The 8,904-nt window shown below is 35.7% G+C and overlaps 1 pseudogene; it reads left to right on the top strand.

Annotated features, from left to right (window-relative positions):
* Positions 1-1,004: 1,004 nt before the first annotated feature.
* On the top strand, positions 1,005-6,004 carry LOC140507893 (snRNA-activating protein complex subunit 5 pseudogene; annotated as a pseudogene).
* Positions 6,005-8,904: the final 2,900 nt, after the last annotated feature.

Here is an 8,904-nt window from a genome sequence, read left to right as displayed (position 1 = left end):
TCATTACATGAAGTGCTTGCTGATGGTTTTAGGTGGATACTACTTATTATTTTATGGCAAGTTCTACTTATTCCTATGCTTTCCAATGTTTTCCATATGAATGGGCAGTGTATTTTGTCAAAGGCTATATCCGCATCTACTGAGATAATCATATGGTTGGCGTTAGTTTTGTTGTTGATATGATTAATCATGTTGATAGTTTTTGTAATACTGAATGAGCCTGCATTCCTGGTATAAATCCTACATGATCATAGTGTGTTATTCTTGTCATAAGTTGCTGTATTCTTTTTGCTAATATTTTATTTAAAATTTTGCGTGTATATTCATTAGGAAATTGATCTATAATTTTCTTTCTCCGTTTTGGCTCTTTCTTGTTTAGATATCAGAACCATATTTGCATCATAGAAAGAATTTCTTCAAGCAATTTTCCCAAATAGTCTATATAGTATTGGAATTAACTGCTTTTTAAATGTCTGATAGAATTTACTTATAAATCCACCTGGCCCTGGAAAGTTTTTCCTAGGAAGTTCATAGATGGCTTCTTCAATTTCTTTTTTTCTGAGATGGGGTTGTTTAAGTACTCAGCTTCTTCTTCTGTTAATCTAGGTAATTTATTTATTTTTCTATAATCATCCATCTCATTTAGATTGTCGAATTTATTGGGCACACAGTTGTTCAAAGTAATTTCTAAGTATTGTTTTAATTTTCTATTAATTGGGGGTTAGTTCACTCTTTTCATATTTGATATTGGTAATTTGGTTTTCTTCTTTTTAATAAAATTGACCAAAAGTTTATCAATTTTATTGGTTTTTTGATAAAATCAACTCTTTTTTTTTAATATTTCAGTAATTTTCTTAATTTCAGTGTTATTAATCTCTCCTTTAGTTTTCAGTATTTCTAATTTGTTATTTACTTGAGGATTTTCAATTTGTTCTTTTTTCAAGCTTTTTCAGCTGCACGCCCAATTCATTGATCTCCTCTTTCTCTGTTTTATTCATGTAGGCATGCAAAGGCATAAAACTGCCCCTCAGAACCATAAGATTTGGTAAGTTGTATCATTATTGTCATTCTCTTGAATGAAGTTGTTGATTGTATTTATAATTTGTGGTTTAAGCCACTCATTCTTTAAGATTAGATTGTTTAGTTTCCAATTAATTTTGGATTTATATTTCCATGCCCTTTTATTACATATAATTTTTATTGCATTATGATCTGAGAAGAATGCATTGACTATCTCTGCATTTTTGAACTGCATTGTGAGGTTTTTATGACCTAGCACATGTTCAGTTATTATATATGTGCCATGTAACTTTGGGAAGAAGGTGTATTCCTTTCTATCCCCATTCAATTTTCTCCAGAGATCTATCATATCTACCTTATCCAGAGTTTTATTAACTTCCTTAATTTCTTTCTTGTTTATTTTGATGTTATATTTGTCAAGTTCAGAGAGGGGGAGGTTGAGGTCCTCCTTTAGCATAGGTCTGCTGTCTATTTCTTCCTGCAATTCACTTAACTTCTCCTCTAAGAACTTGGATGTCATAACACTTGGAGCATATATGTTTAGTAATGATATTGCTTCATAGTTTATGGTGCCTTTTAGCAGGATATAGTTTCCTTCCGTATCTCTTCTGATTAGATCTATTTCTCCTTTTGGTTTGTCTGAGATTAAGATTGTGACCCCTGCTTTTTTTTTCATCAGTTGAAGCACAATATATTGTACTCCAACCTTTTATATTTACGCTGTGTGTGGATCCCTGTTTCTAATGCTTTCAATGCATTCTACTATCCATCTCCATTTTATGAGAGACTTCATCTCATTCACAATTAGGATTATTATCTGTTCTTTCCCTCCATCCTTTTCCACTGTTTATACTTTTACTTCTCCCTTCTCCCTTCCCCTCCACAGCAGAGTTTTAATTATTGTCCACAGCCTCCATCAGTTTTCCCTCCCTTCTTTCAGTCCCCCTCCCGTTTGTACCCCTTTTCCTTTACTACTTCTTCCTTCTAACCTCCTCTCCATTTACTTTCTCCCTTCCCCTCCTCCTGCCTGTAGAGCTAGTTTTATTTCTATACTTTACTGAGTTTGTTGTTCCCTCCTTGAATCCAATCAGATGAGAGAACCTTTCAAACCATGTTTACCTCCCTCCCCCTTTCCCTCTATTCTAATGTATTTTTGTGCCTCTTCCTGGGATATAATTTGTCTTTTTCTTCCTCCACCTTTTCACATCTCCTATTACCATCCGTTGGCATTCTGAAATCACATTTTTGTCATGATATCATTTAATATATACCATTTCCTCTATCTATGTATATCCCTTTTGTATATCATAACAAATATACTATTCTCAGTATTAACAAGTATCATCTTCCCTTATAGGAATGTAATCAGTTTGCCCATATTGAGTAACAAGTTCTTTTTTCCCCTGTTTACCTTTTTATGCCTCCCTTGAGGCCTGTGTTTGAACAACGAATTTTCTACTGAGTTCTGGCCTTCTCATCAGGAAGGTCTGGAAAACCTTTATTTCATGGATTGTCCATCTCCTTGCCTAAAATATTTGCTGGGTAATTGATACTTTGCTGGGTAATTAATCCTTGGTTGTCATCCCAGCCTTACAGAATATCGGGTTCCAATTTCTTTTAATGTATAAGCTGGAAGGTCCTGACTGTAGCTATTCAATATTTGAATTATTTCTTTTGGGTTGGCTGCAGTATTTTCTCCTTCACTTAATAGTTCTGGAATTTGGTAACAATATTCCTTGGAGTTTTTAGTTTGGGAGTTATTTCAGTAGGTGCATGGTGGGTTCTTTCCATGACTATTTTCATCTCTGGATCTAGGACTTCTGGGCAATTTTCCTTGACATTTTCTTGGATGATATTGTCCAGGCTCTTTTTTTTCCATCTTGACTTTCTGATTGATCAATAATCCTTAGATATTCGCTACTGAATCTATTTTTCAGGTCTGTTTTTTTCCAATTAGATATTTGACATTGTCTTCTATCTTTTTACTCTTTGACTGATTCTTGATGTCTCATAGATTCTTTACCTTCACTTGCCCAATTCTAACTTTTATCAAAGTGTTTTCTTCAGTTAACTTTTATATCTCCTTTTCCATTTGTCCAATTATTCTTTTTAAGGAGTTATTTTCTCCAGTTAGGTTTCTATTTCTTTTTCCATTTGTCCAATTATTCTTTTACATTTCTCTGTGATTTGCTTTTTCATGTTTTTTAAAGTCATTGTTTATTTTTTCTTCAACTTCCCTAATTTGGTTTTTAAAATCTTTTTTGAGTTCTTCCAAGAAGACTCTTTGTGCATCAGACCAATTCATATTCCCTTCTAAATTTTCATATGGGAGTACAGTCTCAATGCTGACCTCTTTGGTATTTGTGTTTTGGTCCTTGTTCCCAAAGAAAGATTCTAAGGTGTTTTCAATTTTGCTTCTTAATCATGATAATCACCCTTTCCTGGGTTTTAAAGTAGACCTCTCCATCTGAGGCACATGGAACTCTGTGCCTAAAACTTGAGGCTCTTGTGCCTAAAGCTTGAAGTTCTTGTGCCTAAAGCTTGAGGCTTTGTGCTTTCAGCTAGAAGTTAAAATGCTGCAGCTTACCTGGTGCTGAGCTGGCTGCTTTTGGAAACAGAGGCCAGGTGAGATCTTTCTGGGTTTTCCCACAGTTACACCAGAGCTGACTTGTTAAGTATAGGGGAGAGGTGGTCTGGTCACAGTAGGTCTCCTCTGCTGAGCTAGAGCATAGGCAAGCTCAGTGGTTTGTGATCCTGTCTGGTTAATGTCTTCCTGATTCTCCTGGGGTACTGAGACATGCCTGGAGTCCTGGTGTTGATGGTTGTGGGCTTCACAGGATCAGGATCTTCTCCCAGTTTGCTGAGATGGAGCTTTCTGGGACACCTCTTTTCCTGCACTGGTGCCCTTCAGCCACAGCAAGAGGAACTTACTGATTTTCCTAGCTTCATGGGCTAAGAGAATTCTTACCCCTTCTGCTGCTCCCACTGTTCTAGGTTTCTTCCCAAGAAGATATTCTCTGGGCTTGTCAACATCAACAAGGGGAGGGAGATAGCAATTACCAGTCACTCCATTGTCTTCAGCTCAGTGCCTTTCAATGAATTTTTGAATGAATGAATAAATATAATTATGTCATATCTAATTCTATTCCTAAAATGAAAATCTGGGTGAAATGTATCCAGTAAAACTGACTGAATATAATGTGCTAGGAATCAATGGCAGAAGTCTAAGTCAGATATTCTTTTCTTAGTCTTAATCATTTTCAATCTATTGGCTGAACTTAACACTAATGACCATGCTTTCTTCCTGGATAGTTTCTTCTCTCTCTTTCTCTCTCTCTTCTTTTTTTCTTCTTTTACTTGTCTCCTATTGGGAGTAGATGAATTTTTACTTCTCTGAATACTTCTTGTTCTGACCTTACTCAAGATTTTCTCTTGGGCATTATTCTTTTCTCCTCTATTCCCTCTTTCATTAACCTCTTCAACTTTCATATGATTAAGTAGCATCACTATGCAGATAACTCTCAGTTTTATACATCTATCCTGACAAGAGCCAGAACTCTCTCCTAAACTTCAGTCTCACATCACCAATTGCCTGTTGGTTATATTTTACTGGAATTCCTCAAGAAATCTTATGAGCTAGTAATAAATTGTTTTGACTGTTATAGTCCCAGGATACTTGGACATAACTGACACTGAGACTGGACCTTTTCTTCCTCCCCAGGCACTTGTTTGCCATGAAACAGAGTTAAGTTCCATGGGTATCGTGACCTCATTTTTTTATTAGACAACACAGAAAATACCCAGATTATAATGATTTGGACAAGTGATGTCAAACTCAAATAAAATTGGGGGCCACTAAATGCAATGTTAAAGATCCCTTTGTCCATACATTGATTTAAAAAACTGCACAACTATGTTCTATTGTATATTTACATATATGTTTAAATATCTCCCATTTACATTGTAATCAGGTTATATTTCCAACACAATTCTTCCCTTGGCCTTGAATTTCACACATCTGTGCCATTTCACTGCCATAGGTAGCAGGGTACTCTATTTTTAGTGCTATGTAAGCATATTGTTAAAAACTTGTTAGGAGAAGAAATCTTGATTAGGGACTAGAGAGAACATTGGATGTGGATTAACATATATGGCTTTTTGAAAAAAAAATTGTTCAGGTTATTTTGAGTATGTACTATATATCCACTGTGTATGTCCTAAAATTTCCCATCAGTATTCCTTGCCTTCCCTTCCAAAAAAGTAATCTCATATAATTAACACTTTATTTTTTATTTTATTTATTTGTTTGCTTCTTTATTTGTTTGTTTACTTTTAGTTTTCTGCATTCATTTCCACAAGATTTTGAGTTCCAAATTTTCTCCCCATCTCTCCCATCCCTCCACCCCAAGATACCATGCATTATGATGATCCATTGCCCAAATATGCACTCCCTGCCATCACACCCCTCCCTTCCCTTATTCCTAACTTCTCTGTTTTCTTGTAGGACAAGATAGATTTCTATATTCCGCTACCTATATGTCTTATTTACAAGTAGCATGCAAAAACAATTCTCCTTTTTTCTAAGATGTCCACTTGCCTGGGGCCTCGCTGTAGTTAGATGGCATCTCCATGAGCTGGGCCTGAGAGAGGGAGAAGCAGTGAAGGCAAAGAGCAGGCAAGATGCTGAGCCAGCTTGCAGGAGCTCCGCAAAGAGGAGGAGACGCTGCTGCGGGTGAGGGTGGTGCTGCATGACCAGCTCAATTGGCTCAAGGTTGAAGAGCTGGCCCTTCAATCAATTATTAGCTCCAGAGAAGGGGAAAGGATGACCCATTCTTCACCTCTAACAGAGGAACCAGAAAATATCTTGGTGCAGGTAGACAATGAAACTTCCATCAACCAAACTGAATTACAGCTAAGCGCAAGAAACCATGCTCAAGAAGAAGAAGAGGAGGAGGAAGAGGAAGAGGAAGAATCTGATTCCTAAAGGAGAAAGGCAAAAGTCAGAATTATTTATCTAAGTTAACTTTAAGATTCATGAACTTTCTCTGTTCATAGAAGCCATTCCAGTACAATCATGGCCTGTTAACAGGGAATGAAGAACTCTCAGAAAAATGCACTATTAAAATGACACCATAGCCCACTGAAGCTTAGTGTCAAGTTAAAACAAAAACTGTCTGCAGGTAGGAAATTCAGGGATCTACATTTTACCATTGGAAAAAAAGGTCAAGTTCATATAAGTTAGTCAAATTAGATACGTGTACATACTACAGATAAAACTCCATATGACGTTCTATTGAATTATTCATGTATTTGCAACCAGAAAAATTTAAATGTTAGCCAGCCTTTCATATTGTTCTAACATGTAAAAACATACTGTTAAACTCTCTTATGCACAGAGTAAGGCCATGTTCTAAGTTCTAAAATCTAGAAGATGGAAAGGGGAAGAAAAGGTATAATGGGATTCAGCTTCTCATATAAAAAGCATAAGCTCTTCAAATGCCACTCTGAGGAACACAGAGTATACGATATGCTGCTTGGTGTGGTTGTGAGCATATCTTAGTTTGAATTACCACACTGCGGGGGTAAAATGTGGTCAGAGTAAATTTTAGATAGAAAATGTTGTCTACAGGATACCAAAGAAGAGCCAAGCCATGTTCTTGTAGAATACATATTATAATAATAAAATTTAATTGTTTTAAAAATCAATTTTGTATTTAAGAAGATGTGCCATTTTTAAAAAATGTTTTAGGATATACTTGAGTGGATTTGTTTTTACAATAAAAAGAAAATGGCTAAAGAAATAAGGCATGAAAGAAAAAATTCTCAACATTCATTCCTTAAATTTTGAGTTCCAATTTACCTCCCTTAATCCCTCCCTACCCATCTCCATTGAGAAGGCAAATAATTCAATATAGGCTATACATGTATAGCTATGCAAAAGCTCTCATAATAGTCATGTTGTGAAAGACTAACTATATTTCACTCCATACTATCCTGCCCCCGATTTTACTCTCTCTTTTGATGTCCCTCTCCAAAAGTGTTTACTTCTAATTACTCCCTCCTCCCATTTGCCCTCCCTTCTATCTTTCCCCACACAGCCCACTTAAGCCCTTCTCCCCTAGATTCCTGTAGGGTAAGATAGATTTTCATACCAAATTGAGTGTGTCATTCCCTCCTTAAGTCAAATGTGATGAGAAAAAGCTTCACTTTTTCTCTCTCACCTCCTCCCTTTTCCTCTCCATTGAAAAAGCTTTTTCTTGCCTCTTTTATGAGAGACAATTTGCCTCATTCCATTTCTCCTTTTCTCCTCCAAATGTATGCCTCTCTCACCCCTCAATTTTAAACATCTTCCCTTCCTATTCAACTCACCCTGTGCCCTCTGTCTATATCTATCTATCTATCTATCTGTCTATCTATCTATCTATCTATCTATCTATCTATCTATCTATCTATCTATCTATCTATCTATCTGTCTGTCTGTCTGTCTGTCTATGTATATATGTATGTATATGTATGTGTGTGCATATATATGTATATATGTATGTATGTATATGTATATAATCCCTCCAACTACCCAAGTACTGAGAAAAGTTTCAAGAGTTGCAAATATTATCTTTCCATATAGGAATATAAACATTTAAACTTTAGTAAGTCCCTTATGATTTCTTTCCTGATTACCTTTTCATGTTTCTCTTGATTCTTGTATTTGAAAGTCCAATTTTCTATTCATCTCTGGTCTTTTCATCAAGAATGCTTGAAAGTCCTCTATTTCACTGAATGACCATTTTTTCTCCTGATACATTATACTCAGTTTTTCTGGGTAGGTTATTCTTGGTTTTAATTCTAATTCCTTTCACTTCCAGATTATCATATTTCAAGACCTTTGATCCCTTAATGTAGAATTTGCTAGATCTTGGATTATCTTGATTGTATTTCCACAATACTCCAATTGTTTCTTTCTGACTGCTTGCAATAATTTCTCCTTGACCTGGGCACTCTGAAATTTGGCTACAGTATTCTTAGGAGTTTATCTTTTTGAATCTCTTTCAGGAGGTGATCTGTGGATTCTCTCAATATTTATTTCACCCCCTTGTTCTAGAATATCAGGGCAGTTTTACTTGATAATTTTATGAAAAATGTTGTCTAGGCTCTTTTGTTGATCATGGCTTTCAGGTAGTCCCATAAATTTTGAATTGTCTCTCCTGGATCTGTTCCTCAGGTCAGTTGTTTTCTCAATGAGATATTACACATTGTCTTCTATTTTTTCATTCTTTTGGTTTTGTTTTGTAATTTCTTGGTTTCTTATAAGTCCTTAACTTCCAACTACTCCATTCTAATTTTTAAAGAACTATTTTCTTCAGTGAGCTTTTGAACCTCCTTTCCATTTGACTAATTCTGCTTTTAAAGCATTCCTTTCCTCAATGGCTTTTTGGATCTCTTTTCTCTTTTGAGTTAGTCTATTTTAAAGGTATTATTTTATTCAGCATTTTTTGGGATCTCCTTTAGGAAGCTGTTGACTTCATTTTCATGATTTTCTTGCATCACTCTCATTTCTCTTCCCATTTTTTTCCACCACCTCCCTTACTTGATTTTCAAAATTCTTTTTGAGCTCTTCTATGAACTGTGACCACTGCATATTTCTTTCAGAGGTTTTGGATGCAGAAGCCTTGACTTTTATCTCTTCCTCTGATGGTATGCTTTCTCCTTCCTCCTCAGAAAGGATTAAATAAAATACCTGTTCACCAAAAAAGTAACCTTCTATAGTCTTTTTTCTTCCTTTTTGGACATTTTTCCAGCCAGTTACTTGACTTGAATCCTTTGTCAAGTGGAGGGTGTAGTGTAGGGACCTGCAAGTTCTCAGTTCCTCCAAGGTGGTACAATCAA

The sequence above is a fragment of the Notamacropus eugenii genome, chromosome 5, assembly GCF_028372415.1.
Source record: "Notamacropus eugenii isolate mMacEug1 chromosome 5, mMacEug1.pri_v2, whole genome shotgun sequence".
Lineage (NCBI taxonomy): Eukaryota > Metazoa > Chordata > Mammalia > Diprotodontia > Macropodidae > Notamacropus > Notamacropus eugenii.
Note: the sequence above shows the minus strand (reverse complement) of the source record. Positions and strands in the feature narration are given on the sequence as shown.